Source organism: Manduca sexta, chromosome 16, assembly GCF_014839805.1.
Source record: "Manduca sexta isolate Smith_Timp_Sample1 chromosome 16, JHU_Msex_v1.0, whole genome shotgun sequence".
NCBI lineage: Eukaryota > Metazoa > Arthropoda > Insecta > Lepidoptera > Sphingidae > Manduca > Manduca sexta.
The window spans coordinates 3817360-3845181 of record NC_051130.1 but is presented as its reverse complement, the minus strand read 5'-3'; the positions used below and the strand labels follow the sequence as shown (position 1 = coordinate 3845181).

At 34.1% G+C, this 27822-nt stretch overlaps 1 protein-coding gene across 1 annotated transcript in view; it reads right to left on the bottom strand.

Annotated features, from left to right (window-relative positions):
- The window catches only part of LOC115447366 (ras-related protein Rab-23), a 43101-nt gene extending 16146 nt beyond the window's left edge, over positions 1-26955 (bottom strand). Inside the window, exon 1 of the mRNA XM_030174396.2 lies at positions 26709-26955. The gene's annotated coding sequence lies outside the window, so the exon portion shown is untranslated. The remainder of the gene's footprint in view (positions 1-26708) is intronic.
- Positions 26956-27822: the final 867 nt, after the last annotated feature.

The following is a 27822-nucleotide window of genomic DNA, read 5'->3' as shown; positions in this document are numbered from 1 at the left end:
TCGTGAATATGTTAATAAACAGTTCCAGAGTTTTCTTCAAGAGCATGGCATCAAGCATCAGACGACTATACCGTACTCACCACAGCAGAATGGCGTGGCAGAACGGGCCAATCGCACAATTATGGAGGCAGGGCGATGTATGCTGCAAGAAGCAGGACTAGACCGAAGATTTTGGGCAGAGGCACTAAATACGGCAATATACATTAAAAATAAGTCACCAAGTAAAGCAGTTCGGGGCATGACTCCTGAAGAAAAATGGTCAGGTAACAAAGTAAATTTATCTAATTTGAAAGTATTTGGCTGTGTGGCTTATGCTTTGACTCCCAATGAAAAACGCAAGAAACTAGATGCAAAAAGTAAGCAGTTTGTGTTTGTGGGTTATTGTAATGAATCAAAGGGATATAGGTTAATTGATCCAGAAAATCCCTCTAAATGTGTCAAATCTAGAGATGTGCAATTTTTAGAAGAGAAAATGTACAAAGGTTTGAAAACAAATCAGGAAAATTTCACTATTACTGATTGTCAGATGAATCTCACTAATGATAATGTGAATGATATAAATACGACTGAAAATAATAGCACCAGTTCACCTACTAAAATATATGTTGCGAATTCTTCAGATTCTGATTCTAGCTATGTCGATGATACCCATGATGTCACATGGAATCCGGATATGACTGAGGTTCCGGAAAGTGATTCAGAATATGAAGAAACTGCAAGTATGGTAGTTGCCATGACAGCTGCAGAAAGTCCCTGTGTAGAACCGCAGACAATAGATGAGGCGCTGTCGGGACCAGACAAGGAACACTGGAGGAATGCTATTGAAGAGGAGTATAAGTCATTTGAACAAAACAAAGCTTGGACCTTGACACAATTGCCTGCAAATAAAAAGGCGGTCAAATGTAAGTGGTTGTTTAAGAAGAAATTTGGATCTGAAGGTCAGTTACTTCGTTATAAAGCACGTCTTGTTGCCAAAGGTTTCACCCAAGAATATGGGATTGACTATAAGGAAACCTACTCACCTGTGGTACGTTACTCTACTATTCGTACACTTATTGCCCTGGCAGCAAATTTGGACTTGCACATTGACCACATGGATGTAAAAACAGCATTCCTAAATGGAGATTTACAGGAGACTGTTTACATGGAACAACCTCAAGGTTATAAAATAAAGGGCAAAGAAAAGTATGTATTTAAACTGAATAAAGCAATATATGGGTTGAAACAGGCGTCAAAGGCCTGGTATGATAAGATTGATAAGGTTCTGTCAGATCTTCAGTTTAAGAAAACACTAAGCGAGCCTTGTGTGTATATAAAATCAGACTCTAATAGTAATCTCACCATTTTGGCCTTGTATGTTGATGACATTTTGATTTTTAGTAAGGATACTTGTGAGAAGACACTATTGAAGGAGGAACTGATGAAAAAATTTGAAATGAGAGATCTTGGCCGAGCTAATTATGTATTGGGCATGAGTTTAAATCAAGAGGAGAACAAAATTACTCTCGATCAAAAGACCTACATACAAAAGGTACTGGAACAATTTAATATGGCTAACTGTAAGCCAGTGAGTACACCTTTGGAGTGTGGAATGAAATTTGAAAAAGGAGAACAAACTGATCCTGATTCTAAGTATAGAAGCCTTATCGGATGTATTATGTACATAGCCATATGTACCAGACCTGACATTGCACATGCAGCAAGTTTGTTGAGCCAGTTCAATAACTGTCACACTGAAACTCATTGGAAAGCAGCCAAGCGAATCTTACGCTATCTAAAAGGGACTATAGACTATAAGATTGTATATGATAAATCTCATATATCCATCTCTGGATACGTGGATGCTGATTGGGCATCGAATCAGCTAGACCGGCGCTCTTACACTGGTTATGTATTTAAAATAGGGAACGCAGCTGTGTCATGGGAAAGTCGTAAACAACGAACCGTAGCATTATCAAGTACAGAGGCTGAATACATGGCGTTGTGTGAAGGAGCAAAGGAGGCTAAATTCATTAAAAGTTTTCTGTGCGAATGTTTAGGTAAAAACTTTACAGTGACATTGTTTAATGATAGTCAGTCAGCACAGAAAATTTGTAATAGTCAAATCAATCATAGCCGTAGTAAACACATAGATATCAGGCATCATTATGTGAGGCAAATTGTAAAAGATAAAATTATTAGATTAGAGTATTTGTGTACTGAAAATATGCCAGCTGATGTCCTGACAAAATGTTTAAGTAAAGACAAACATTTTAAATGTATTTCTCATCTTGGTTTACAGATTGTTTAGTTTAAGGGCAGGTGTTGGAACTGTATAGTAACAAAGAGTATAAACCAAACAATAACCAATGTGAGCTATATTAGTACTGGCAGTATGCCGCTTTAAATTTAGAAATTTATATACTTCTATTTTGTCATTGTCTAGTCTTTACTGTTCTCAATAAATCCTCTAATACTTTTACAATCCTAAGTTATTTCTTTCATAATCCATCATCTTTGACAGCTATTTAAGCAATTCTTAACCACCTCTTAACACTAAAACAAGTTTATAAGTAGGACTATATGTCTTCATGCTTATTACAAAATTTTCTAAATAAAAACCGTAATAATGATTGGAAACATTTTATTATCCCACCCACAGCAACAAGCAATGTCACATTATATGAATCTTAGCTTTTTTAATCTCTCCAGATGATTTTCTCAACACTATGTAATCGTTCAACATCTATCTTCTGAACTGAATGGTTTGAGTCGAGTCATTATGCTTTCTCTAAACATTGCGGGCGTGGTTCATCAATCTTGTTTCATTCATTCACTTGTCTTCTCTCTATATATAATTCTCTATGCGATTATAGTTATCAGTCATTTTTCTTTGATTATTTTCAGCCATTTGTGGTGAAATCTTAGTGATTTGGTGTGGGCTCAAGGATTGTTTATAGTTTTTACTATTATAACAAAAGTTCGTACTCGGGATTAAAAGTTATAGCCGTTAGTTCTTTGTAAGAGTTTTTTTATGTAAGTCATTTTTGGAGACCAGCCATTCATATAAAGATAAACTGCTATAGGTACAATATTCGTGGATATTAATAATAAACAAACGTAGGTTACGGTTATGGAAAACATCGTGAGGAAACCTGGACACCTGAGAAATTCTCTATAGGAATTTTCGAAGATGCGTGTAATCCGCACTAGGCCAGGTTGGTGGACTCAGGCCTAATCCCTCTCAATAGTAGACGAGGCCCGTGCCCAACAGTGGGACAGTATATTATAATACAGGGCTGATATTATTATTATTATAAACGTAGGTATATGAAAACACAATTTAGGGTGTTTGATATTTCTACCCGGAGGTCAAACTTTTATGTCATTTGTTAAGATAAAATAATTTATGAGTCCGCGAGACAAAATCATTTATGGCTTATTTAAAATATTCATTAGCCCATAAACATGTCTTTTCACGCTCAATAGTCCGAGTTTTTATTGGCTATATGAAAAATGGAGCCCACAACCATGAAGCCCTCCATAATGCACTACGAATTTCCATCTTTAAGTAAACATGCATAACATAGTGGTGTTAACGCGATATTATCATAGAAAACATTCCCACTTCCCGCCTCAACAGAAATGATTGTTATGCGTATCGACTGGAATCGATCACCGCCGTAGCGAGGCGTCACGGCTAATTCGTATTTGATAGCAACAATGCTATGTCACCGACTGTAATACAGTCAGATTTTGAAGCGTCTAAAATCATTCCTACCTTTGAGATATTCTTCACTTTAAAATTAATGAAGAATCAACACCTTCACTATGTAATAAAGATTTTATAATAAAACAATTTTCAAGATTAATATTGGTATTATCTTATTAATTTTCTGAGGAGTCAACGCAACACATTATTGCATAAAAATTACAGTCGCGACTCATGATTTAGTTTATATGTAAGATGCACATTGTTTTATTTTCATGTTAACCAGTAATTAGTTCGTGTGTTATCTTTTTTGGAAAACTTGAATAAATAAATATGACCACGCTGCTTGCCTTGGTTCAATCTTCTTTGGAAGATTCAACGGAGAGCTAATCGTCTTAACGCCTTTACAAAATGTTGCCCAATCTCGAAATCGTCGAGCCAAGAGTTCCTAGTCTACAGCTTTTTTGTTCTGCTACCAGCGCAAGACGGAAATATAAACTGGATTATAAAAATAAAAGGAGTTCTCGGACAATATGATGGCATGGTTTCCTTACGTGCACTAACGAGCAACAGGCTTTGTCAACCCCCACGCACAACCAGTACTCACAGTGTTCAGAAATAAAATAATAGGTCTAAAATCAAACAACGTTTCCTCCCAATCTACCATTGAGGGTGACTTCTTGTAAAAAATAATAGGTTTGTGCAACTAACAGTATTTATTATTGTTTAGGGAATAATTAAAAAGCCACGTCAAACCGTAAAGAAAAATGAGAGTTTGTTTTACTATAAAGATGTTAAATCCGCTAGTAATTAATTGTTTTGATAGTTTTCCTTTCACGCCTTGAATCCTTGTTTTACCGAAACAGGCTTTTTACAAGAAAGCGATTTACGTATTTGGCCAGCAACATACGAAGACGATGGGCTATTGTGTGGTACTCGGAAACGCATCCGTGAGACTCGGTTACATTTCATTATTCCACATACATATGCACGCAGACGACTCTACACCCGATCGGTGCTTCGATAAAAAACATAATTGCTTTGCATTGTAACTGTACAGATTTTAATTGAAATATTTATTGTATTAGGAATACTTTCTAGTAATTCAAGAGTTAGTTTATATTTTTTACGACTGGCTATAGTAGAAAAGTAACGAAGTTATTTCAACGCATATGAAAACTATTAGCGGCCTAGATTACGCCTGCGTAAGTGTGTCGCGTTCCGGGATTAGCGTATGCATTACCAGTTGCAACTGGCATAATAGTATCGATTGTTGAGGGGTAATCAACTCTCGTCAGCCAACATTTTATTGAACCCCACTCCACTTACTATCAGGTGTAGTGCGGTCACGTTGCCGGGCACGTACAAAAAATGATTGAATAGGGTACCGGACTAATTTTTGTTCTTTACTATTATCAAATATTTACATAATATAAATTATAACACAGAAGGAATTATTAAAATCCAGTAAAAAATCAACAAGTTATAAGTCTTTAAATTTCGGTGGAAGGGGTAATTAACAAGAAACAGAAAAGGAACGAAATACCCACAAGTGACGTAATCGGGAATTAAGACGCGTGCGAAAGAAAGAGATGAAGCGATATCCCCACATCGCGCCCATTTCTGCACATTACAATATTTTAAATATGAATTACTCGCTCATTTTTTAACCAATTTTTATGCAATTTTCGCAGGAGTGCTTCTTTTTCGTATCATTAACCATTATATATAGAATAATGTACAAAATCAAACATAGGCCGGTCCCCTATTAAATATTGTCAGCATGAGGGCTTTTATGACTGACCAAAGATGAGTCCATTCTCACGACCGGTCCATAATTTTGCGATTTCGGTCGATAAGGAAAATCAATTTTATATATAGTACGTAAAATGTCATCGAATAAATACAAATTAAAATAATCCAATAACAAGACAAGACAGGTACGTGGCGACCTTGGTTGACAAATACTTGACCATTATTTCTTTGTTCCTATTGTCTTCGGTTATAATCAAACAATAAAAATACCTTAGTATGCAATGTGTTGGTATTGAATTACGACCTCCCCGGGTCGGTGGACGAGTTGATAATTATTGACAAGGACGCGAGTTCGGTTCGTGAAATAGAATAAATAATTAATTATTATTGTTTACAGGATCATCACCATAGTTTATGGATCAAATAGGTATTGTTCGCGACTTCGCCTGCAGGAAGTCTTTCCCTCCACAAAAGTCTCTTAATCAGTATACATAGTAAGCCAAAGCGCCATCTATACGACTTGTTTACTACATATTTAAAAGAATTTATAAAAATCTAATATTATCTATAGGAGCAAATTACGGGAAACAAAAGTCGTATAAATAATTAACAATTTAAATTAAGTTGATCTGAATCTGTGCAGCCGCTTACTTTTAATACACACCTAAACATTTTACAAGCATCCCCATTATTAATATTAGTTACTTATTAAGATAAGATACCTATGCATTCTTTTAGTATTTATTCACGTATTAATCCTATGATTAACATTCCACATTATATTTAATTTATTTTATATCAAGGCTTAAAAACTAATAAACGCTCTACAAAAGCAAGGGTGTAAACCTCCCGTTGTTAGCTTAATCGTCTTATCAACTTCTATAAATAAAGAAGAGGTAACACTGCCTGAATTTGGATGTTATCTATATTTAACCGTTAAGGATCCAGGTGCTGTTACGAACAGAAACAGTCAAGGGTATACTTGTTATGCTTTATAGGACTGTATTATTCAGGGTTATTTTCATATTCCGTTACCAAATTAAACAACAGGCTTGTTTTTACATCTGCTATGATCGTGGCGAAAAAATATTCAAGAATAACGAATATTTTTACCAAAATCCTCGGCTGTAGTTTTTGATTAATTTGAAGTTTAGTGCAAATGTGGTGTGTGCATGAGTGTATTTCTGACTGGAAGTGTAATGTTGCCGCTCTAATGAATTCTCTTATAGTAGCAGCGATTAGGCCATGTAATGCCAAAATTACTTTTTGTTATTTATTTTGTTCGAAAATCTCATTTTTTTATTTTATTCTACAGTTAGAGTAATTTATTGTAAATTGGTATTTCCAAGAAGATAAGTATGTGGTTGCATTTAGTAAGGCAATGTCACCCTGTACATACATCCATCACAGAAATTGAAATTTTCGATTATTTGTAGAATATGAACGCCTCGACAATTTAATTCTTCGTGTCTCTATAGCACTAAAGCTTTAGCCTATTATAATTTGGACAATGACGTCACACACGCTGGTTCCCGACACGCAGTATAATCACGAGATTATATCTTGCAAGGCCACGTATGTTCTCTGAGGGTTCCTCCGTATAAACTAATGTTTTGGTACGAACTGGTATAGTTATGTTAAACATACCGGTAGCACCTGTTTTATATCTAAACTATAAATATAAAGTGCTTTTACGTTGAATTCTCGTGGAAGACGTTTTTATTAGATACTAGTTTCCGCTCGCAGCTTCGCCCGCGTGGATTTCGGACTTCAAAAATGGAGGAGGTGCTCAATTTGTCGGGATGTTTTTTTAATGTATGGTGGTATGCAGGTGGTCCGATTGTCCGGTCAGAGTCTGATGATGGGATCCTGGTGAAATCGAAGGAAGCTTATAGCATGATTCAGTATTCACGCGTGATGGCTTATTATTAGCGTATTTCATGTATAACTTTGGTGTTTCTATACCGATTTCTATGATTCTTTTTTATGGAATATTTAATAATGTTAACTATTTTAATTAGGGATGACTGAGAGTGTTATAAACGTAAGAGTAGACAAATATAATGAGAAAGCTTCGAACTGCTAAGCTATCGGGAGTTACACGTGTTATTGTGAGTCAACCATAAAAGATAGACATATGCTGTGGTGGGATGTTTTTTACATAATTTTAAGGAGAACATTTCCGTCATACATGATTTCTGCGTAGCTTTAATCATTAAGGTTGCACACGCGATGGAAGCTTAAAAAATGGAGTAACTTCTCCCGTTTTTCCAACATTTCCCTTCACTGCTCTGCTCCTATTAATTGTAGCGTGATGAAAAGTATACTATAACCAGCACAGGAGTATGACAAATAATTGTACCAAGTTTCGTTAAAATCCGTCGAGTAGTTTTTGTTTCTATAACGGTTATACAGACAGACAGACAGACAGACAAAAATTTTACTAATTGCATTTTTGGCATCAGTATTGATCCCCAATCACCCCCTGATAGTTATTTTGGAAATATATTTCATGTACAGAATTGACCTCTCTACAGATTTATTATAAGTATAGATTGCATTTTTGGCATCAGTATCGATCCCTAATCACCCCCTGATAGTTATTTTGGAAATATATTTCATGTACAGAATTGACCTCTCTACAGATTTATTATAAGTATAGAATAGATTAAAATTTTTGGAATAAAATAATTTTATTGGGTTTCTGAAATATGTTCATTTTGATTTTGCATTATACGCATAAGTGAAAATCAATGCCGATAATATACAAAATCTATTGTTGGCAGAATCTAGTCTAAATGAGAAATGAGGAGATCCGTAGAAGAGCGAAAGTCACCGATATAGCTCGTCGGATTAGCAAGCTGAAGAGTCAGTGGGTAGGGTACGTAGCTCGCAGAACTGACGGCCGATGGGGCAAGAAGGTTCTGGAGTGGAGGCCACAAACTTGCAAGCGCAGCGTCCTACGTCCACCCACGAAGTGGACAGAAGACCTCCTAAAAGTCGCAGGAGATCGCTGGATGCGGACCGCTTACAATATTTATTTATTTTTTATTTATTTCATAGCTTTATTGTACACCATATACAAAACACTGTGCTTAATATTAAAGCAATGAAGGCTGAAAGGAGGTACAATTGGCGGTCTTATCGATAATAATTACAATAGCTCGATCTGGGAATCTTTGAGGAAGACCCATGTTCAGCAGTGGACATCTTGTGGCTGATGTTGATGATGATAATTGTCAGTAATCTTTTGGCAGTTCCGAAAATACTCACTTTAAAGCCAAAGGTGTTTTAGATACAGAAAGCCGCATCACAGAGACCCCTTTAGTTCCAGAATGCTGTTATAGGAAGCCGCATTATAAATCCTACAGAAATAAAATCCAGAGACCGGTAAAGCCATTCGATAAATCACATCCGCATTTTACGTGGGATGTGAATAATTATTTCATCCCGACCGCAGTGGCGAGCGGTGAAATATAAGGATGTCATTAGTGGTGAGTGGTGCGGATGGTCATTCAACTTGCTAACGGAATGCGACGGTCGCTATGAGAATATGTGAGACACTGCGCATTTCCCATTGTGTTCGACACGTATAAGTCGTAAATTTAAATAATGAATAGGATTACGTAAAATCTAAAAATGGTTTATATGTATTTGAGTAGCGAGTAGTTTAGGTGTTTAAGTTATAATCAAGTTATAGGTAGTGAAAATCTTACTTATATTGTAATGGCGAACCTTTGTAAAAATATTGGGAAGTTTGTATGTAATAAACATAAAAAAGGCATAAACGTATTTTTATGAGATTTGGCACATGGGTAGACTTTTTTCTGGATTGACACATAAGCTACTTATATCGGTAATTTGCTCGAATGGATATAAGGGATTTTTCAAGTATTATGTTTTTTTTAACAGATGGTGAAGTTTTGTTACGTGTGACACTATAAACACTGTTAACTTTTGTAGTGGAAAGGCTTTTTACGCGAACGAAGCCGCGAGCTACACCTAGTAATTCCTCAATTAAATGTTAGAAAATAAAAATAAGAATTTGGATCTATGGTTGACGTTTTTCTCAAATTTCCGATACCAGTCGCCGTCATCGTTAATGAGCGCTATATAAATAAGGTGGAACACCAGCACTAGGTTCCCAGCGTGTACCTTACATATATACATATTAAGTTTGCGATTCTTTCTTCCCTTCCGTGTGACTTAGACAGTGAAGGCAAATCACTAGTGTTATTTTTAGTGATCACCAAACAATACAATATAATAAAAATTACACGCAAAAATCGCTATTTTCGACTTACATCACTTTAATCAGTAGCTGACACTGGCGCGTAATTTGTCGTAATTTCATTATACATTGTGTTTTACTTTCACATATGTGATGTTCTAATCTCGATAGTAAATGTCAAGTGATGCAACTATGGTATTAATATTTGTGGGAATTAATTTTAAATGGCTGTTACTTCACGCTTTAATTGCAGTGTAGTGGATAAATTACTGCAGATTTCATTGATAACGGCTGTTTTTGTATCACAGTATACTATTTTAAAGAATAGAACATTTGACTACCGCATTTAACACAATAATGCCGACGTAATAATAGTGGTAAACGTGTTCTGTCCATATTTTTTTAAAATCTTCATAGAGACTTTCAAGCCCTCACACTTACCACTACAACTCCTGTAAGCCAGGATCAGCAGTGGCACGCATTTAATGACACCGAGCGGTGAAGCTCGCCAAGTCTCAGGGAATAATTTGTCTTTATCCCGCGGCGAAATCAAATAGAAAGATAGGGAAGAGTCGGACATATTAATTGTCCACTTCCCCCATTACAGCTTTAGCGCGAATTTTACTATTTGAAACCAAACATTTTGACCATAATACTAGCTATTACTGTGTAATAAATACGAGCAATTTCTACCCAAAATAAATTGAGCGATTTTGAAAATCGTTTTCGTCTGCTTAGCGGTTCGTCGGTTTTACCTCGCGCGGAACGGTACATGACTTAATGTTCCAGCGCTGTCCAAATACTCACTGTCTCAAGCACGTAGTAGCGGTTCAGGTTTTGTTTGACATTGCACAGATGACCCGAATGACTATTCGCACAATAATTGAATGTACAATACGTGTTAATAGAAAAATATTTGACCCCTCACTGGCTGTTCGCAACAAAGTTTGCGTCACGTCGATTTTTAGAGACAGGCGTATCAATTAGGTTGACCCGGTTATTCAAAGATTTTTCCGTGATTAAACTCGGTAGGTAGATTAATGATAGTGCGAAGTCAGATGTGGTGCAATCTTCCCGAAGTTCATTCAGTGTGTTTCTTAACAGTCGGCGACAACAATGATTCATAATACGAACGTATAAAAATATCTATTAATTTTTCGATGGCAAACTATCCAAGATTTTATTGAGTTGCTATAACATATATTGGAAAACGTGTGCAAGTTATTGAACAGATTTCCACAACTCAAAGAAAAGTAGGTATATTAGAGACGCGAGCGAGGTAAACGATACGTTTTCATATCAAAAGTATTGCTCTATCTTTGTCATATAGATTTTAAATAGGCCGGCATACTTTTTTCCACTAGCGAGGGGTAATTACCTTTCGTCAATCGACACTATCAGGATCCTATTTGACTTACCATCAGGTTCAGAGAGGTCACTTTGCCATATACGTGTAAAAATAAATTAGAAATAAAAGGTCGGTATGTATATTTTACATATTTGTAGAGTTTTATAGTACTTAGGTCAGTAAGATTAACAACCATCACCCAGCCCACCTATGATGGTAGGGATTATTGCAGTCAGGTGAAACAAAGGCAGGTTTACCGTTCACGAGTACAAGATAGTTTTAGTTTGAAATATCATTGTTTACTTGACATCGTCCGAACATTTGGCACGAATGCACACAGTAGAGCATACCTCTTGACATTCAAGCGGGATCTGAAGCACCAATGACTTTGTGGTTTTGTCGTGAATGTCAAATCGAGGGCAAAAATTTAGATATATTTGTATAGTCAATAAAAACAAAAATGTAAATAACGTTTTATAACTCTATCAATCTTAGAACCACTAATTGTCTTACAGAACCATGCAATTATCGGAATAAATGGTTAATAATAAACCATATCTTACTACAGTACTTACCGAGACATTTTTATTGTTAATGGGCGACTGATGTATTGCGACGGCGCAGTCCCTCATTTTAGATAACAACAAGTAGAAAAAAAAAGAAGAAAACCATTCGTTAATTTAGTAGATAATGTAGTAGATAAGGCGTGTTAAAAAATAAAAAAATAACTTTGTCATTATAGTAATAAACTGTGTGCTCGTTAAAAATATTTCCAATTTCCATTACTTTAACTATAGACAAAGTAACGGTATGTAGTATGAAGCTACATTACGCGTTAAATGACAAGTAATACATGAAGTTATTACTTTGAGTCTACAAGCTGTATAAAAAATACATTAAGTTAATCTCCACTTGTCCCGATGGGCAGAACTCACGCGATTCTAGACATAAAACTGATTCCAGGCCCTGATTCGGAAAGAAAAATTTTGTGATTTTTATAATTTTTTATGTCTCAGAATAAATAAGGTTCTTAATTAAGCTCACAAACACTGTTAGTAATTGTACCATTGAATTTTGAATTTGGATTGAATTGATGTACTACACATTAAATAAAATGTTTACTTTATTTATAATTGTAAAAAAATAATGTTAATTTTGCTAAGACACGTAGGTTCCATTCTCAGATCATGCAACCAAAATGCAAGTAAAACAACATGGCGCCTCTGTTTACCCATTCAGGTACAAAGCCGACACCTACGAGCCGAGTGATATTTAGGCATATAAATTATCATAAAACTCCTTTTATTAATTTACTGATAGTAATTATAAAATATTTGCGTCGAAAAGAAACCACATTATTAGTATTGTTTAAGTGGGGGTCGCGGCCCCTTATCAGTTCTCCCTGCTTCCTGCCCAATCGCATACAAGCTGGTTTATGAATGAGCCGGCCTTGCCACCCAGCGGCGTTGGTATGCCCTTGCCGTTGTAAACAAATGAATTACAAGGTTTTTGCTTGTTTAATATCGATTAATAACTTTCAAATTGGAAATATATCCCGTTATATTATAAATACGAAAGTTTGTGAGGATGGATGTATGGATGTACAATAGGTTTGTTTCTCTTTCACGAAAAAACTAGTGAACAGATTTGGATGAAATTTTACAGTAATATTGGTTATACACCAGAATAACATATAGGCTACAATTTATAATGATTATGTGTAATTTGGTCATAATGTAACGATACATATCAAATAAGTCGGAAAAAAATGATCCCGGACAACTGCTTCACGCGGGCGAAGCCGCGAGCAAAAGTTAGTATACTAGAAATATAAGAATTCTTATAGATATACTGTACATTATAGATCTTTGCTGAAATATATTCGGTAGAGTGTGATGCGCCGACTCCACATTGGAGTAAGGTAAGGGCAGGTTAAAAACAAGCTTCAAGCGAAGGACGCGCAGGTCGCATTTTATCAACATTTATAACCTCTTTAGTCCTTCTTGAATATGTTTTCTCAAATTTAAATCCGAATTGGGAATGTATTTATTGTGGAATACAGGTGGAATCATGTTTTTGTATATTAATAATTATAGTACAGCTGCGATCCGCCATAATGGCATACAATCATTTGCGACCAAATTCATTTTTAATATCAATAATCAATTTGTGGATTACGATTTCACAAGAGTAAGACGATGAAAGTCGTATCTACTTAGTTATAAGTTATTAATAAGGTTTTAAAAGTTGAAAATTTAATATACCTACAACTATGTATAGCTATTAATATATCAACTACACAAATCTGCAGTCTTTATAGCGTGCCAAAAGCATATTTTCATATTACCAGGAAACATATCGGCACCTGTGCGTACAACAGTTATTCGACTCGGTATTAAAAAGGGTAAAAAGAAATCCTGCCCAAGGCGAGGCCATGGACAGGTGCAAAACATCTGCCGGGTCACCGGGAATTTTGCCCCGGGGTTTGTTTTATTTTTAGCAGGTAGCTTGTTCAGAAACCTATTTTATAATTTAGAAGAATATCGATAAATGGAAATGAATACTATAGACTGTAGACCGATTTTATGCTTTAAATAGATGAATATGAATTTATCTTTTATTTTTATATTTATATTATGTGGTATTGAGGTAGGATTATAAAAAAACTTAATCATTAGGTACCATATTTACATTGGAATGAGTCAAAGTAAAGGCATTAAGTATTCCATTTAATATACTTGTGTACAAGTTTTTATCAATAACATAGCCATTGTTTTTGAATTACTATATCAATGGAAAAAAAATCCGCTAAGAGTCATGTAAGTATTTTATATACTTACGTGTATACATACATAATGTCCCGCCTTATTTCCTTTGAAGGTTAAAGCAGAGGTGTTATCATACCTATATTTCGCTAATTATATTAGGTGCTATGTAATACATAGCGCATTGGGACACAGTTACTTAACTAATGCAGATATTATGGAACATTGTGTTTAAAAAAACCTGTTTTACTATTCGAAATAAAGATTTATTATTATTATATTAGTATTTGCCGAGGATAATAGTCTTAATAACAACAAAAAATATATTGGTATTGAATCTATATTAAATGCTTGCCTCGACTTACCTAGCGGTAAGTGTAATGTAAATGTTCTGTGACCTGTAAATTAATTCTGCACCTGCCAGGCGTACATTTAAATATAAAGTTGGCAAAAGTAGACCACTTTATGGCATTAAAATTCAAAAATATTCACTTCAACAAATATGTAAATATTAGCAAATATTTGCAACTGATCATTGCTAATATTAATAGGAATTATATTTAAATATCAATATATTTACGTGTGATGTTAAAAGTTGATTTTCTTAATATGTTATAAGTCAATGAAAGTTTTATATTCGCGTTATGATACAATACTTCAAAATATCTTGAAAAAATGTGTATACGACTGAGCAATATATTTTTCAATGTATTTTTCATTCCTTTTAAACCAGCTCATATATCATAGAGCAAGGTGACTACTAAAGCGTCGTACTTACGCTGTCGTGAAATCTATACATACATATTATAAAACAAAGTCTCCTTTTCTGTCTGTATGTATGTTATCGATTTTCTAAAAATCTACTGAATGAATTTTTATAAAATTTGGTATGGAGATAGTTTAAGACCCTGGGAAGGGTCTACTTACTTACGTACTTTCTATTTCGGGAAAACATATAGTGGGACTTTTATCCTGGAAAACTCTTTCAAGCGGTAGAAGTCGCGAGCAAAAGCTAGTACACTATAATTTTATTAGTTTTACTGTTTTCTCATATTAAGGTACTGTTTCTCGGCAACAAGTTGTTAGCGTCTGCGCGACACCTAAATCAGGAACAGGTTTATACTTTACATACTTACCTTCTTTGAAATTTAATTAACGCGGTCTAGGAGTTAATGATTGACTGTATAGATAAAATTATTAAAGCTGTCATAACATAATCGAGTTGGTGGACGTACAAAAACTATCCAATTAAGACCATTCTATTGCTTTTTCGTCTTCATTTCTAAGAAGGTGGTGAAACGTGAGAGAAATTATTCTGTATTGCAGCGCGTGCTCTGATGCAGCTTCATACATTTTCATAAGGAAGGAAAAAACAAAAACAAGCAATTACTGACATTTTTGAACACGAAACGTTTAAATTAACTTCTTGTTTTGAAGCACTGCTGTGTAAAACAAAACTATGTTTTAATTGTACGCATAATATCCTCATAAATATACTATTTTCACAACTTTACTTGGTAAACAATCTGGTAAATGATTTTCCCCGCTCGTATTTACAGCTCCAAAGAAATCTTAAAAGCACGGCCAGCATATGAATAGACATCAAAAGTATGGTGGTTATTTGAAGTTTATGATATCCCAAATGTTATTTTATTTCCTGCATTCTACTTAGTCTGGCCATAAATACTGTTACACTTAATTATAAAAAAATATTACATTTGAATTTCGAATCTGTCATTTTTATACGATTGTTCATTGTGTTTTCTCATTTTGGCGCCAATACATTGTAAAATATTTTGCGATATTAAAATGGTGTGGGGTGATAAAGAGAACCGAATCGCTGTGATAGCATTACACAAAGTAGGTATGGAGCCAAATGCAATTTTTAAAACTCTCCATACACTTGGTATTAGTAAAATGTTTGTGTACCGGGCTATTAATAGGTACAATGAGACCTCCTCTGTTTGTGACAGAAAAAGATCTGGCCGTCCACGTAGTGTTCGTACGAAAAAGGTGGTCAAAGCAGTAAGGGAAAGAATTCGAAGAAATCCTGTCCGAAAGCAAAAGATTTTATCTCGGGAAATGAAGATAGCACCTAGAACCATGTCGCGTATTTTAAAAGATGACTTAGGACTTGCAGCCTATAAGAGACGCACTGGCCATTTCTTAACTGATAATTTAAAGAAGAATAGGGTGGTAAAATCGAAACAACTACTGAAGCGGTACGCAAAGGGAGGTCACAGAAAAATTTTGTTTATGGATGAGAAAATTTTTACAATTGAGCAACATTTTAACAAACAAAATGACCGTATTTATGCTCAAAGCTCTAAGGAAGCTTCCCAATTAGTCGACAGAGTGCAACGTGGACATTATCCGACTTCAGTGATGGTTTGGTGGGGTGTTAGCTATGAAGGAGTGACTGAGCCATATTTTTGTGAAAAAGGTATCAAAACATCGGCACAAGTGTATCAAGATACCATTCTTGAGAAGGTAGTTAAGCCCCTTATCATCACCATGTTCAATAACCAAGTATGGTCCTTCCAGCAAGACTCGGCGCCGGGTCATAAAGCTCGGTCCACGCAGTCTTGGTTGGAATCGAACGTTTCGGACTTCATCAGAGCTGAAGACTGGCCGTCGTCTAGTCCCGATCTTAATCCGCTGGATTATGATTTGTGGTCAGTTTTAGAGAGTACAGCTTGCTCTAAACGCCATGATAATTTGGAGTCCCTAAAACAATCTATACGATTGGCAGTGAAGAATTTTCCCATGGAAAGAGTGCGTGCTTCTATTGATAACTGGCCTCATCGTTTAAAGGACTGTATTGCAGCCAATGGAGACCACTTCGAATAAGCTTTTTATATTTTTAATTGTTTTATATTTATGTATTAAACTGACACACTGTAAAAGTAATAAATGTTATTTGCAGTTAACAATTTTCTTTTTTCTTTATTACAATATTTATGGCAAGACTAGGTATACCATTTTATCAAAACAAATCGCTCTACTTTTCTTACGCCTAAGAATGGGTAATAAAGTTAATGTGAATTTGTCTCTTTTATCTTAATTACTAACAGTTGTAATGTTATTCTGCTTTACACAATGTTGGATTCGTACAAAATATAACCAACTTAATGAATCTGAATACACCGCAGCGTGGAAATGTTATTTTAAAATAACGCACAAATTCGATATTTTATATGTATGATGATATCGAATTAATCGCTACCAAAGTCATGATCGATCATTAGTGGCTAACTATATAGTATAAATTAAGAAAAAAAAGTTTATTTCGAGATTACAAACTGCCATTTCGATTTTATTTGTGTTGATATCGAATTAAGCGCTCCCAAAGTCGTGAGCGATCATTAGTGCCCAGTACAATTTTATTCGAGCATTAAGAGGCATGACTCGAGACACCGATTCAATTTAGTTTAAATTTTTTGTGCATTGCGCTCAATCGGCGCGTGAGTCATTGTGCCGTACTGAAATAGAATTCGATAATGTACTAGATATTTTAATGTTTGTATGTATATGTCTATTACTCTGTTATTGACTTCTGTCATATAATGTAAGAAACGCAGTCCAATATCAAAAGAATAAAATCGAATGAATGTACATAGTAACACGTGAACGGAGTCATTAGTCAAAGCTTGTGTATTTTACGAAGTTAGCTTTGAAACTTAATTCCGAGTCTGCATTATCGACTCTACCGTTATGTTGTCTCTATCAATGAATATTCTGATTGATGAGCTTCTGAAGTGGCACGCAGCTTATTAGTAAGTTTTTACATCGCGTCTGAGGATAATCAATGTTCATTAAAACGGAAATCCAGTTAAAGTATCAGCTATAAGTGTAGAACTATGTATGTTGTATAGTTTTGATTGCAGTCTGTTAGTTGGTCACAATTTTTTTATTTTATTTTTCGGCAATGTGACCTCACTGCACCTGATGGTAAGTGGAGTGGGTCCAATAGAATATCGACTGATGAGAGATGATTACAATCGGCACATGTCAGTGTACGAGAATTCATCTTTGGTAACAACATTGAACAAGCTCTATTTTGTTCCGTTTTAAAGACCATTGTTTGCATTAAAAAAGAGTTGAGCCCTAACTTAATGAGCACTAAGCAAATGTCTAAGCTAATGATACACACCGCTGAAGTAATAAATATCGTGTGTATGTTCTAGGTGCTTTCTTATAACCGTTCGAGTTGCGTAAAATCTAGCAAATTATGCGAATGAAATCTAATAATCGGATATTTCCCCGTCGTCAGCGTATCTTAAACTCAGAAATTGTATTGATCAACCATAAGGTATTTCGCTATCAAGAATCATTTTACACGCATACATCTTTTAATAAGGTTTCAATGACTGATACTGCTCAATTTTAAACAATTAAAAGCTGTTGTCCTTCAGTATTGGAATTAGAATGCCTCAATTAACCTGTGTTGTCCATTTATGTATATAAACATGCAAACAGATATATTATATATGACAGCTCTACCCGCCTACACTTGTATATAAAAGACGAAATTCGTTGCAAAGATTTTTGCTTTATCATAACCTCTACTGAACTTATTAAATACAAATCGAAATATTTTTGTACATCAAATTTGGACCACAAAAACTACTCAGTTTATAAAAAGAAATGCAACGGTATCGCAACTTAGAAAAAGACGCCATACAAAACATATAATGGCCCATAAAAAATTGCTAACCACTTAACACAACTGCAAACAAAATTGTTAACTGACATTCAAATATTTATCTAGCATTTCGTTTTATTTTAGCTTTTAGATGGATGTAACCATTAGCATATTTATATATACAGTACGTTTGCAATTCCTTTTTATTAAGAATAGATTAGTCACGAAAGACTAGAAATGTATTTTTAAGCTTTAAAATAAATCTCGCTCGTTGAAGTCTTTTATATGAAATGAACTCTTTTGCTTTACAAAAATAGTATTTTTTGCACAATTGCATTTATTTTAGCTCAAAATGGTTTTGAAATACTATTCCAGATTGAAAACCATAGGTCTATTGGTCGTTTTCATAGAATCCTATGACCTTGAGATATTATATTGGTACTTAGCACTCCAAGATAAAAAAGAAATTCTTTTAAAAAAAGTCACTTGTATTATGTGTTATCGATAATTCACTTACAATGATTTTTTAAAGTTAACATATTCATTAGTGTCTAATAACAATGCTTCTGTATATAGTATATAATTTGAGAATCGAAAACAAAATAGCCCGAAATAAACATCAACTGGAATTATTTTTTATCCCCTACACCATAGTTTTCATTTATTTTAAATTTTCTTCTACAACAAGCTTCTACATATTTATTTGTAGGGAATAGATAGCCGGAAATCCCTATGTGAAAGTATTTTACTTTAACAAGTTTCTATGAAACCGTTTGAACTTTCGTTTCCATTTAACAAGGTAATAAAACGCTAAAAGGTTGTACGGCTATAAGGAAATTCTGAACTCAAAAACGAAAGTAGATTCATTACTTTTCACTTAGTAATTGATTAGCAGGTAATTTTGTTTATGTAGTAAGTAAAAGTGCCCGTTGATTTGAAACTTGGTTATATAAATTTATGTTGTATCAATTGACAAAATTGGACCTATCGATGATTGTCCTACAAAAAAATACTCTCTATCCGCTGTTTTCAACAAACGATTACAACCGCTTTTTTCGATCCATCGTGAAAATGGACCAATCAGAAGAGTCTTTATGACATGCTTACCAATGACTTATTTTGATTGCTTGATTCGGGTTTTCTAAGATTGAAATTGGGATGGTTTATTGAAAACGGGCTGCATAAGATCCGGACGCTTAGTGCTCATTTGTGGAGGCCTACGTTCATTAGTGGACGGCCACAGGCTGATTGAATTGAATTGATTGAAAATGGTTGTATGTGATACTAACATATAGTAGAATATAATTATTGTGTAGAAATTCAAAATTTTGTATCGTGGTGCAGTGAATACTAAGCTTGATTCGAAAGTAAACTGTAGCGATTTTATTTCGCACTAAAATGAAGTTTTATATAATCCTTAAATATTTTTTTCGAGTGTGGATGCCTTAGTATGTACCGAATGTTCTTTGTTATTAAACCATACACAAATCTTGCATCCCAGTTCTTAACATAGACATAGCTAGAAGGAGGGGGCATAGTAAGGGGAGGGGGGTGCAGTAAGGGTGGTCAGTACTAGAAACGTTAAACGTACCCTAGAAACGTTTTTACCTACCCTAGAAAAAGCCTTGAGCTTACGTGATAAGAGCCTATAGTTGAATTCGGCCTTTTTTACTTCAGCTAGCTATTTCCGTCTCCTAGCGAAATATGGAACTATCCCAACGGGCTTTTAATCAATACTACGCGTGTAACGAGTGGGTGTATATTTTGAAATAATAAACTGAACTGCAAAAGATTATTGTGTGTTGTAATCACACGTTATCATATCATGCTTATCAAGTGTATTAATGTGCCATTAAATATTTTACATTGCAATTAAATGCCTTAATGTTGCTTTTTGTGTCATTTCTTAAACTAAATACTATCTTTGTTATGATATGAGGTGTAAGTGAGATGGAACTCCGCGTCAGTCATCAGAGCGTAAACCGTGACGTGTCTGGGCGTCGACCCACGGAGACGCCTAATTCTACGATTCACGAATATCAAAACCATATCTGAATATATTGAATAAAGGAGATTCAACGGAGCTTATAAACTGAATAACGTATTGAAGGAAATTTCATTGGTGGTAGGTCTCTCATATGTGAGAGTCCGCCTGGATAGGTACCATTGCAATGTCTATTTCTGCCGCCATGCGCCAGTGTATAGTCACTGTTGTGTTCTGGTATGACGGACATTGTTGCCATTGTCTCTTTTGTACATAATAATACTTATATTAATATCACATGTCTCAGGAGAGCGAGCGCAGTGTAATTCAAGGTGTTGGATGGTGTTTCTACTGTTTATGAGCGGTCGTATCACTTATCATTAGGTGACCGGCAAGCTCGTCATTCAAAGCAATAAAAAAAACTCGCTTATTTCGGTAAAGAAAGGAAATCTTGTATACTCTTACTTACTGCCAGGATTTCTTTTATATTTTTGCCTCATGGTAAAGCGCATCAATATTATAAACAGTACATAACTATATACGGAAGATAGATAGGCGTGATTTCTTTTTATGCTTAGTCTAGTATCACCAATTATGTCTACCGGCGAGTAGTAAGCATCACTCATCAGTATACACTTTAACTGGCCCTCACTCCGCTTAATGTCAGATGTAGAGGGGTCACTTTGCCAAGCCTCTATAAAAAGACATAAGATGTAATCATTTGATCTCAATGGTTTTACTTCATATCCTTCAAAACATTAAACCCGAACGTAACTTAAAGACTGCTTTTGAACAGCACAAACAAAGAAAACCATGGTACCCAAACATAACCGCTTTTGCGACTAAGGCCCTCCTTAAGAATAAAAAAAAGGTTACCTAAACAAATATGTGCTTAGTTACCATCTACCTTTAACCTTCCAAAGAAAAAAACCGACCTAACGTCAGTATCATTGTCCGTGATACCAACATGTTATAACACACTAAATCAATATTCAATGCTAAAAATAATAATTTAACGGTTATTAAAATGTAATCTATATTTTGCGATATAAAATTAGTAATAGGTAATAAACAAAACGAGTTTGCATCTTGGCCTCGTCCCGTATAAGAGTTGAAAGGTTTTTTTTTATATCTTGAGATTTGTTTCTGACACGACATAATTACCAGTTTATATTGTCATTTCTATTGCCTACGTTTTGATAGGTTTCTTTAGTTGCCGGATGTCAATTTATGTTAGACGATGTTCATTGATGTGGTTATTGTCCTAGATCGTAATAAATGACAACTACAAGTGTTACTTCACACTGGTATTGGCAGGTGCCTCACATATTGTCAGGGTTGTCAAGCGTTTGATTTAGATAGTTTGCAAATACAAAAATCAATAATGAAAAGGAGCTAAAAAATAGCTATAAAAATATAGACTTGTTTTGAAATTTATCTTTAAAAATGAATTTGAAATATTTATACATGTTCTTTGATAAATGTACAGTTCTGCACATAATCTCATTTTTTTATTTAAATACTGTCAACCCTATAGTTGTTATAACGTGCATGCGAAATAAATAGACCAAGTTTTTACATTCAGCACCAAGGCGCAATATTAATATTTTCTTAGTTACGTTCATAACTTTATGGATGTAGGTTAGGCGATTAAGGCTAGTACACTAGTATTTATAGCGCTAGTTATAGCTTTTATTATGTAGGTTTTAATGGCTTTCTTACTGTTCTCTACAAATAATATTGTTGAGATAATTTCGAAGTACTAATATGAGTGTTAATCTTTACTTTGTACCAACGGTGAAGGGTCTATATAGCCCTATTTCTGTCGGCTTCCTTTTTGTAATTTATACAAATCTAACTATCATTTTCTAATGATGAATACGGTCCGCGATTGGCAGATGCATATTAGTACCTAAGTGTATGTTGTTTCGGGTTTCTGCTCGAAAAATTTCATTCTTCACCACTGCTTTGTACGTATTGCAATGTGATGAACATATAACACGATTCATATGATTTACCCAAACACGGAATCAAATCGAATAACATTATTACATAGCCTACTACTTCAGTCACACAGTAATCAACCACTGCATGTCCACTTAACATAGGCTTCTCTCAATGATTACCACTTCGACTATAACAATACAAAAATAGTAGAGCTATTTTAATATTCTAAGGAATACGATATTAAACATTTCAGTATCGCAAGTCGATCTCTCGCCGCATTCATCGTTCCGTGTAAAACCACAAGTCTGAGCATAATAAGTGGGAAAGCATTTCCGAACGGTAACCGTTTTGTGTCGTTTAAGAACTAGTTAATTAGTCCCGGTTGCAGATAATTCGTTGGCCAGTTGGTTAACTGTTCCAGCATTTTTTTAAACTAATGAATGAGCAAGATGCAATGGAAAATGTTAAACTATCGATATTATATTGCATGACTCTATCGCGCTCGTCCTATATAGTTTTTAATTATTAGTCATAATATCCAATAGTTTTTGATTACATAGGCTACGAAGTATACCAATAAAATTCTTTACATTTACTGATTGACAATGCAGGCCATACTGGCGGTCGTCGTGACAATTAACTCATTTTTGAGTAACAGAGGTAAAAATTAAGGGTAAGTTTTTTAAAATTGATCCTCTAACGAAACTAAATGTTATTATGTATACATATTATGTATATAAAACGGCCTTATAGAGTGGTTATTTCAACAATTTATTTCAGTTCGAAACCTAAGCGATATTTCATAACTGTATATTTAAAGCTAAAAGCTAGTAATACTCTCAAGTATCGAATGTAAATTAGCCTCCTTTCGCAAGGAAAATTACTTAGTAACCGCTACATATTTATAGCGTCTATTTAACAATAGATAAAGTATTTAGTATTTAATAACTAAGTATTTTACTCTTGTTCAGGGTAAATAACTTTATGAAAAGGGTGTTTATTTTATATTGACTCTTTCGACCTTTTCTATCTTGAGACGTTTCATGTAAATTTCCGCTCGCTATTACATTAGGCTGTCAGCAGCCCTTTAAAATGACATTATACATGAAATAAAGCCTATTTTTGTCTATAATTTTATGAACCAAAGAATAATATTTTGTTTAGCCATTCAAATTAGGAAATAAATTGAATTACAAATCTTAATTTCCTACTACCCGAAAAAATCTTTAAAAATTGTTTATAAATCAAAATTCGAATAGTTTTAAGCGTTTATTTGATTCTGACGTGAAACCATTTTCTGGCAAATACTCTCACTTAACTATCTCGCCCGAGGCGAAGTAACGTCACTTTTCCATTGTAAAAATAGGAGCCAATCGAACTTCGATGACCGTGTAAATTTGAAGGCCCATTAAAAGCGAAAGAGAGAAAGTGTTATGTAAATGCAATCAAGCATGTTTTAGATTTATATTTTAATAGTTAGAGGTGCAATACTGACTGATTACAATACAATATAGCACGAAAATATGGTAGAGTCAGAGAAGCGGCAAAAAGAGGTATGAAAAAAATAGTTAAATACATTTTCTTTGGGGAGGACAATCATTTCCATACTCATATATATATATATATACTTACTTACTTACACATATACACGACCCAAATTCTGTGACATATATTAATAATTAAATTTGCTTTGAGCGTAGATTTGTCTATGGTTGTGATACACTGCAGACTAAGATGAAAACTAAATTGTACAAAATTTGTAACATATAATTAATTTACAATGAAACAAAACCGCCAAAACAATTTTAAAAGAATCCTCTTTTACGTTCTACGGAATCCTCAAAAAATTTCAAATGGAAAAATATTACTTCGTCTTACGTGATTCGATCCAGCATTCTGAATATTTTAAAGCCGCGTTTATCCTAACGGTTTTACAGTAATTCGTAAGTGAATCCCGTTTTATTTTACATCACGTTCAGAAATATAATGCCGCTACTTCTTAAAATATTACCGTTTACTTACATTGAGGTAAACATGCTTTAATCCTTACAATAAAACAAAGTCCCGGCGGTTCTGTTTCATCGCGATAGACTCAAAAACTACCGAATGAATTTCGATAATATTTGATATGGACAGTTTGAGACACAGAGAAATCAAAGACTAGTTTATATCCCGGGAAAATATATATCATGTGTTTTATCCCAGAAAGATATTAAAGCAGGCAACGCCGCGAGCAAAAGTTAGTTATAAAATAAGGACTATTACACTCTGAATTGTCCATTCAGAAATTAACGCAATATGATTCAACTATTCCGTTATACATAACTTATTTATTGGTTGTTTATTTCTTTAAGGTGTAAGAATTTATTACAAATTCTTATTTTATGAAAATTTTATTCAAACCAATGGTACATAAACTTGTAAATAACTCCTTTTATGGAGTTTATAGTATAATAGTGTTTTCCGACTTTACCGTTAAATTAATATATAATTTATACAGAGCTTTACATAAAATATAAAGTTCTGTATAAATTATATATTATACTAACTTTACATAAAATATTCCCTCTATAAAATACCAATTATAAATTCCTTGTAAAATATATAAAGATGTTCTTAATTGCTTAATAAACTTTATGATACTTAAATCTCGATTGCTCCTGAACTTATCTTACTTACAATGTGAATTTATTATAATTATTATTAATGTCTGCCTTATTGAGGAAGAATAGTGACTGGTGATGATTTTGAGGCATGGAATAACCCTAAGCTTATTGTCTTTAGCTCAGTAATTGTATATTATATTATTTATGAGCGTATTTTGTACCTAATTTAAATAATTATACTACAAATATCAGTACTATAGAAATAATTGTACAAAAGAAAAGAATCTGCGAATAATAAATGAAACAAAAGCGAAGTGAAACGCAATCATTAGAGAATCTACGCGAATACGAGCGGTTATTATCTTCAGGTAGATGAGGCCTACAGTCCTTCGTGCAGGCATGTAGTCAGTGGCGGCCTTGGATGTATATCTTGTTTTATATACCTATCTAGTACCAGCTTTTGCTCGTGTCTTCCCCCGCGTGAAATAGTTTTTCCGAGATAAAAGTCCTACTATATATTTTCCCGGACTAAAAATTAGGCTATCTCCGTACCAAATTCCATCGTAATTCGTTCAGTAGTGTTTGAGTTTTGTCCCGTTTAAACAAACAGACAAACGCGGTGGAGAATTTGTTTTATAGCAAGTAATGACGTATGTTGTGTATTTGGATTGTTTAGGTATATATGCGTTTGCATGGAGTGTATAGAATGTAAAATTATATAATTATTATAGCTACGTGATATGCTAATAAAATGAATTACTATGAGAAGTATTTCTGTAAATCTTATTTCGTAGTCTACGAGGATTGAATACGTTCAATCTACGTGTATTTTTAATTTTGCACATATTGAAAACAGTTCTGCCTCGCATACGTTCATAAAATATTTTTATTACTATGAAATTACATTTTATATCAAATTAAAGAATCAAATACGCTATAAAGTATAATGGAAGATAAAGGCATCGCTCCACGCATAATAAATAATTAAAAACTGATTTACAGCTCCGATTACGGGCCTGTCATTAGCTACCCCATTACAAATTCCTCACACCGATGTCTGAGGCAAAAACACCTTGAGATCGAAGCCACCGTTGGCAAACATTGCCCAAACCTCTTAATATTCTAAACATGACTTGTGGACTTTAATGTGTTTAATACAGGAATTCATCGGAACCCAGTTGTCTTATTCCGATGTATTAGTAAGTCAAAGAAATAAATATAATCTTCATTTTAGTTTTGTATAAGTATAACATTTATTTTTGTTCTTGTATAAACCAATTGTACTAAAGCTTTAAGCTTTACTTTTAGGTCAACTGTATAATAATAATTAAACTGCTTAACCGTTTATGATTAAGTCAAATTATCGTGATAATATTTAAAAGCTACTTAAGTTTAGCAATTCGCCGTAACATCAGCTGTGAATAAAAAGGTATGCTAAAAATTTAATTAATTCAATATCACGCGTAAACCTAACAAAAAAAAAAGTTTTTATGCGGCTAATACCTACACGGTATTAGCGTATTCAGTTCACACGCATAATTATAATACAATCAGACTTATTATTTCGATACATCCGACTTATTTATTAATTCTACTAAAATATATTTAACTTCATTAAATATTATTATTATACATTATATCAGTTAACTTAGGTATTTATAAATATAAGAACAGATCAAATCGCCTTCAATTATGACTATCATTTATATCCATACCACAGAAGCTCGTAAACTTACAAGAAGCTTCGGCACCCTTCCAGTTTGTTTTCAATCACCATTCCATCAAAAAGGTTTTTATACAATTCAAACGAACTATATCCACCAATCAACACACTTAAATCACTTAACACTCACTAAAAATGTATCATTAATCGATTTCGTGCAAAAAACCGCGGTTTAACAAACGCAATAACGTGTTGTAAAGCTTAAGGTTGTTTAGAGACTGGTCGTGTGGCGCGGTTCTCGAGCGAACTGCGCCCGCGCCTTCCAGCCTTCGTTGTGGAAAGTTCATCGAACGTAAACCGCGCCGCGTGGGCGCGCAAATCACATGAGAAAAGCCGTTGATGCCTACGGGAAAATTTCACATGTCTGTCAACGCTGCATTACTATAATTTTTTAAGCATTTTACGGGTTAATTATAAGCCTTAGGAGATGTTTCTATGTGCCAGTTACACTTGAAGATATGAGGTATAGAGTCTTTGTATATAAAATAATGTCTGTTTGTAATTTTCCTGTAATTATATTCTCATAAGCTCGAAAATGTACGTAATTACCAGCAACCGAAATAATTTTTCCTTTATTTTCGTTGGGTTTTCAAAGGAATTCTCACGGATTATGGGTAGGGAGAGACTTATTAAGTACTTTGCTAAGCTAGCTATAAATGTATTAAGTAAATATCTTAAATAATAATAATAATCATCAAGTTAGGTAACTTGATTTCGGAAATTAGAATAGCAAAAAACTGCTGTTTCGATTCGCATATACTTGGATATTGGGTAAATTGAGGGATCTACATTTATAGCTTAGAAATTGCTTGCTAATTATCCTCGCACAGCTAAATAGCTACATACGTTTCTTCTTTACTTAATACAGTCAACAGTTTACTCCAATTTAAATAATATCAACCCATAAGAAACAAAATCAAATTATGCCAGTCTGCCTTATATACATGTCGATGGTATACGTGACGCAGCGCAGGGATTCGTCTTTCTGGAACTTTATTTGTATTGTGTTGTAGCTCAAAATATGTAATCTCAAACAATAATTAAATAATAACTTTTTAAGTCCATACATATACGTATTTGAGACATTATCACGGTTAACGAGGTCTAAAGAGTACAGAGTTAGTAAT